Source organism: Chinchilla lanigera, unplaced genomic scaffold, assembly GCF_000276665.1.
Source record: "Chinchilla lanigera isolate Chin_1 unplaced genomic scaffold, ChiLan1.0 scaffold00053, whole genome shotgun sequence".
Lineage (NCBI taxonomy): Eukaryota > Metazoa > Chordata > Mammalia > Rodentia > Chinchillidae > Chinchilla > Chinchilla lanigera.
In genome coordinates, this window is record NW_004955454.1 from 3,113,019 (window position 1) to 3,119,643 (window position 6,625).

The 6,625-nt window shown below is 45.6% G+C and overlaps 1 protein-coding gene across 2 annotated transcripts in view; it reads left to right on the forward strand.

The window, feature by feature from the left end:
- The window catches only part of Ppp1r16a (protein phosphatase 1, regulatory subunit 16A), a 30,679-nt gene that overhangs the window by 15,801 nt on the left and 8,253 nt on the right, over nucleotides 1–6,625 (forward strand). The window lies entirely within an intron of this gene.

The window sequence follows — 6,625 nt, forward strand, 5'->3', positions numbered from 1 at the left end:
GGGGAGATCCCAGGAAGTTGGAGAAACCAGGAGTGTAGAATTTCTGAGAAAAACCTCAGCAAGTGGGGAAAGCTACCCAAGAGAGAGGCCATAAGAGCTACAACTAGTAATGCTGTAGGGGCAGGTCTGCCTAAGCCTTTTTGGAGTTCACATCTATACCCTGAATGCTGGACATGGAACTATAGGATTTAATGTTTGCCCTGCTGGATTTTGGTCTTACTTTTGTCCTATTTCTTTCTATCCCCTATTCATCCTTTTTTTTTTTTTTTTTCCTTTTCTTTTCTTTTTGGTACCAGGAATCAAACTCAGGACCTTGCCCTTGCCAAGCAGGTGCTTATGCCACTGAGCTATATTCCCGGCCCTGTTCCTCCTTTTTGCAGTGGAAAAGTTCACCCTGTGCATTGTATTTTGGCCGTGGGTTTTTGTTTGTTTGTTTGTTTTGTTTTGGGTTTTTGTTGGTCTTTTTGAGACAGGGTCTCGCTGTGCAGTTCAGGCTGGCCTTGAGCTCACTTTGTAGCCCAGGCTGGCCTCAAATTTGCAACAATTGTCCTGCCTCAGCCTCCCGAGTCCTGGGATTACAGGCGTGTGCCACCATGCCCAGCCTTGGCAGTGTTTGAACTTTTAAAATTTTTTATTATTTCAGGGGCTCATAGCTAAGAGGTGGGTGTTTTTGTTTTTATTTTGAGATAAGGTCTCACTGTGTAACCCAGACTGGCCTTGAACTCAGCAGTCCTCCTGCCTCAGCCTCCCCAGTGCTGGGATTATAGGTGTACAACACCACCTGACTCACAGCTAAGAGTTTGTTTTAAGTCTCAGAGGCTTTTTTTTTTTTTTGAGACAGGATCTTGCTATGTAGTTCAGGCAGCTTTGAACTCACTATGTAGCCCAGGTTGGCCTTGAACTCATGGTAATCTGCCTGCCTCGGCCTCCTGAGTGCTGGGATATAGTTATACACTACCTCCCTCCCCCCAGGCCAGGTGTGGAATACTATGGTTTAGATCTAGATATCCCCCAAGAGCCCCATATGTTCAGAGATGGGACTTTTAGAACCTAATTGAATGATAGGGTCTATATAGGTGATTTGCTCTTAGGAGCTGGGTTCTTGTTCAAAGGGGGAGCGTCGCTGGGGGCGTGACCTGGAAGAGTATTTCTCTCTCACTGGCTTCTCCCCTCTGCTTCCTGGTTGCCGTGGCATGAGCAGCTTTCCTTTGCTCAGGCCCTCCCACCATTCCTTCCTGCTTTGGAGCCAGATGATTGGACAAAAACCTCTAAAAAGTGTGAACCAAAGTAAATCTCTCTGACAGTATCTGTGGGTGTTGGGTATTATGCCTCCGTGACAAGAGAGTGACAAAGACACATAAGGCCTCGCCGAGTTCCTTGGGCTGGGCTCGAATTTAAATCTTCCTGCCTTAGCCTCCCTCTAGTGCTGCGATTATAGGGCTGCGCTATCACACCTGGCTTTTTTTGTTCTTTTCAGAGGTAAGCTCATTCCCATTTAGCTGAAGGCCATGATTCAGAGTGATGCCCCCACCATCTCAAAAATAAAAAAGGGTGAGCTTGTAGCTCAGTAGTAGAGCTCTCACCTAGCACGCTCAAGGGCCTGGGTTAAGTCCCAGCACTAGAAAAGAAACGGTTGAACTGTTGTCCAGAGCGGTGGGACTGTCTTTGTTCCTGCCAGCCGTGTATGACACCTGTCCTTTTCCCATGTCCTTTCCATTCTTGTGTCTCACATGGTCTCGTTTTGCATTTCCTGATAGTGGCTCTTTTTTCAGAGCTTTATTTACCAACTGTAGTTTTACATTTAGGTGTACAGTTCACAGGAAGGGGGTCACGATTAGTTTCTTTACATGCGTGTATCCTGTGGACCCCGCACCATTTACTGAAACAGCGTTTTCTTTCTCTCTCTCTCTCTTTTTTTTTTGTGTACGGGGAATTGAACTCAGGACCTTGCACTTGCCAGGCAGGCGCTTGTGCCACTGAGCTATGTCCCTGGGCCTGAAACAACTTTTTCTACTGTTGTAGGTCATCAGAAATCAAGTATCTAAACAAGTACAGGTTTGCTTCTAGACCTGCCTTTTCTGTTGGTTTATTTTTCTATCCCCTATTCCTGTTTTTTTTTTTTTTTCTTTTCTTTTCTTTTTGGTACCGGGAATCAAACTCAGGACCTTGCCCTTGCCAAGCAGGTGCTTATGCCACTGAGCTACATCCCCGGCCCTGTTCCTCCTTTTTGCAGTGGAAATGTTCACCCTGTGCATTGTATTTTGGCCGTGGGTTTTTTGTTGTTGTTGTTTTGGGGGAGGGTCTTTTTGAGACAAGGTCTCGCTGTGCAGTCTTGCTAAGCAAATACCTCAGAGTCTCACTTACCCAGACTTTATAATAAATCTTGATATTTGATAGTTCAAATTTGTTCTTTCTTGGAATTGTGCTAACTGTTGTTGGTCTTTGCATTTTATTTATTTATTTATTTATTTTTGTCTTTTGTGAGACAGGGTCTCACTGTGTAGTTCAGGCTGGCCTTGAACTCACTTCTTGTCACAGGCTGGCCTCAGACTTCCATCGATCCTCCTGCCTCAGCCTCCTGAGTGCTGGGATTACAGGTGTGTGCCACCACACCTGGTTTGGTCTTTGCATTTTTATGCAGAATGGAGAATTAGATTGTGAGTTTCAACTACTCTGTTAAGATTTATTTATTTATGTATGTATGTATGTATGTATGTATGTATGTCTTTCTGAGACAGGGTCTCAAACTCACAAAGATCCTCCTGCCTCAGCCTCGTGAGTGCTGGTATTACAGGCATGTGTCACCATGCCCGGCCTTCTGTTGAGATTTAGATTGGGACTTTACTGACTCTTGGATGAATTTGAGGAAAAGTGACATAATTTACCTTCCTAGTCATCCCACTATAAGTATAATATCTCCCTCCATTTATTTAGGTCTTCCATATTATTTTGCAACTTTTTAAAAAAAATCTTTATTTATTTATTTGTTGTGTTTTTGAGACAGGGTCTCACCATGAAGTTCAGGCTGGCCTTGAGCTCCCTTTGTAGCCCAGGCTGGCCTCGAACTCACAGCGATCCTCCTGCCTCCCAAGTGCTGGGATTACAGGTGTGTACCACCATGCCCGGTGGGACTAACACTTTTGGATGCTGCTACACTTCATGCATGGGAGGGGGTGTCCTCTGATGCTCTGTCTTCTTTTGGATGCATGTTTGTACCATAGAGTTCAGAAGAGGCTGAGGGAGGCAAGCAGTGAGATTTCCACAGTGTGAGATGTCAGTGGGCGCAGTCAGGGGTGGGTGGTGGCGACTGGTCCTGTCAGCAGCTCTGCTGGTGCCTTCAATGATGTGAGAGGGATAAAGAGCTCTGGGCTAAAGCTGGAGGTGAGTAGGGATGGGGGCAAGGACAGAACAGCACGGGGGGAGCTCTGGGACATTGGAGTGAGAGTCACAGGAGTGACTGGATATGACAACAGGGAGTGGAACTGAGATGATGCGGAAGGGTGTAGTTGGGATAGAGGGTCAGGCCATTAGCAGGGAGAAGAGGTCAAGACTTTGAGGGGCCAGGGGGCTGAAAACTATAGAGGCCAGGAATTCAGCCACAGAGATGGGAGGAGGGCTGATGCTGGCTGGCTGCTATGGCAGATGAGTTTGACCCACCCACGACTGCAGGCCTGTGATAAGTGAGAGGGGTGGATGCCCCACTTTAGGTAGGAGGACAGAAACAGTTCCCATAGAGGGTTGCTGGATGAAATGAATGAATTCCCACAGGAGAGGAGGTTGTGGCGGGGGGAAAGGCTGGTTGTTGACAGCAGGCGCCCCAGGGGAGGGTTTTCTGACTGGGGGACATTTGAGCCTGCATCAGAAGTCTTCCTCCCCTCCTAGCTTAAATTTTCAGGAGCGTTTTCCCCTTGCAGAGTGACCCCTCCCTTCCTGGGGCTGCTGCTCTATAGAGAGGCTCAGCTCAGGCAGCTGGTGCGTGTTGCAGTCTCCTATACAGCAGGGTCAGGACTTGGTAGGCAAAGAGGCCTCTTTCCGCCTGTGATTTTTCAAGTCTGTTAGGGAGGTGGGTACAGCCTGAGGATCTGTGGGATTTGTGTCCTCCAAACTGTCCATGGTTTTCTGTTCTGTTTACGGCTCTTGTTCACTGTAAATGTTTTAACTCAGTTGGTCATCTGTCTTCTGATCATGTAGATTTTGCTTTGTTTTCTTTTACAATGCAGACATTTGAATGTTCAGTGCAATTGGATTTATTTATTTACATTTGGTGGTAATAGGGATTGAACCTAGGGCCTTTACACTGAGCTGCATCCCCAGATTTTAAAAATTTTTTTTTATTTTTTATTTTGAGACAGGGGCTCAGTAAGTCACAAAGTTGCCCAGACTTGGCTCAAACTTGTGATCCTACTGCTTCAGCCTCCTAGAGTCCTGGGATTACAGGCATATGCGTTGTCTGATTTATACATTTTTATTTCTACTCCCCCCCACACTTTTTACACAGGGTAACATAGTACATATTTTAAAACAAGCTGTCACCAGAATGCCAAGGCTGGTTTTAAACTTGTCATCTTTCTTCCTTAGCCTCCTGAGCAGTCAGGACTACACGTGTGCTCTACCTCGACTAGCTCTGTGCATAGTCTTATACTTTTTTCTTTGCAAAATAAAAATATTCTTTTTTCTGATATTTTGTTTGTTTTTTGAGACAGGGTCTCACTGTGTAGTTCAGGCTGGCCTTGAACTCACAGCAATTTTCCTGCGTTGGCCTCCCCAGTGCTGGGATTGTAAGTGTACACCACCATCCAGCAAGAATAATAAAACCACTTCTTGAAGCTCTTTCTATCATGGTTCATAGGAAGATTCCTCACAAACGCCTCAGGGGCACATTTAGTTAGAGCCTGATGTTAGCACCCTGTGGCCACTTTCCGGGGCACTGAGTTCCACCTGATCCTGTTGACGATGTGCATTAGCTGGTATTCTACAGAATGCCTCTGTGTATTTTCACTTTGCCCAGAATGGTAAGCATTTAGGTGGTATCCTATCTTTTGATATATAGGCATTATTTGTTTAATAGCTCAGTTCTTGTGACTAGGTCATTAAATGAATTGGTGGCTAAATAAGGAATTGCATACGGTATGTACATTATAATATTTAGAACAAAGAAATGGTCAAAAGAAACTTAAAGTTGATGATTTTGCTTTTATTTGCATGACTTATAGGCAGTACTATAATTTTTTTTTTTTTTTTGTCTTTTTGAGACAGAGTTTCACTGTACATCTGTACATTTTGGGATGGCCTTGAACTCCCTTTGTGGTAGCCCAGGCTGGCCTCAAACTTGCATTAATCCTCCTGCCTCAGCCTTGAGAGTGCTGGGATTACAGGTGTGCCCCACCATGCCTGGCCACGTAGTACTATAATGTATAACAGAAGATAAAACTGTAGTACTGTACTGTATAATCGGCAAAAATTACAGTACTGTATAAAGGTGTAGTGTACAAAAAAGACTGAGGCTCTATAAACAACCTCTACAGAACTATACCAAAAAGAGAGACAGGTCACAAGTCTGAACAGGTAAGTGTTAAATGAGGAATGCCCGTAATAGATACTGCTACAAGCAAAATAAGCCTTCTGGTTGTGAGTTGTAGGAACCCATTCTTTTTTTTTTTCTTTTTGAGACAGGGTTTCACTATGCAGTTCAGGCTGGCCTTGAACTCACTTTCTGTCACAGACTGGCCTCTGACTTCCATCGATCCTCCTGCCTCAGCCTCCCATGTGCTGGGATTACAGGCATGTGCTACTATGCCTGGCTGAGGAACCCATTCTAAGAAACTTAAGTACCAGAAGAATATGAAGTCCCACAGAACCAGACAGAGGGCAGGCAGGCTGGGTCAGGGAGTCCTGTGTCATTTCTCCAATTTCTGCCCACTGCCCTAATACCCACAGGCTTTCTCTTCTGGCTGGCAGCCCAAGACAGGAGTGCTCTTCTCTGCCTGCCTCTGGGACCCTCCCTGCTCCTCCATCTGACCTGCTGTGTAGGGATGGGCAGCAGAAAGGGGGGTCAGGGGCACATTTTGTGATGCACTGACAAGTACTCAGCTTTCTTTTTTGTACCGGGGATAGAACTCGGGACCTTATGCTTGCCAGGCAGGCACTTATGCCGCTAAGCTATATCCCCGGCCTCAAATACTCAGCTCTGAACAAGTGCACTGTGCTCATCTTTGAGCATGGGGCCTGTAGCAGGCCCCTCTCCGCTGCCTCACCTTCCCATTTCTGTGAGCCTTTTTCTTCCCTGCCCTTGCTTGTCTGTCTTTCCTTTCTCTGAATGGAGATACCTCCACCTATCCCTTGACATTGTTGGGTGGATAAAGTGATGCTTATGCCCATCTTCTGGGCTCTTGCGAACCACAGAGACCATGAAAGGAAGGTGGGGGGCTGGGGATTTAGCTCAGCAGCAAAGCGCCTGCCTGGCAAGCGCAAGGTCGTGAGTTCGGTTCCCGGTACTGGAGAAAAACCAAAAAAAAAAAAAAAATTTATCTTAAAAATAAAAGAAGGAAAACATAATAACAGATAGACGTCCATTTATAAAATAACATAAGAACTATACAAGCAATACTGAATTACAGACAAAGTG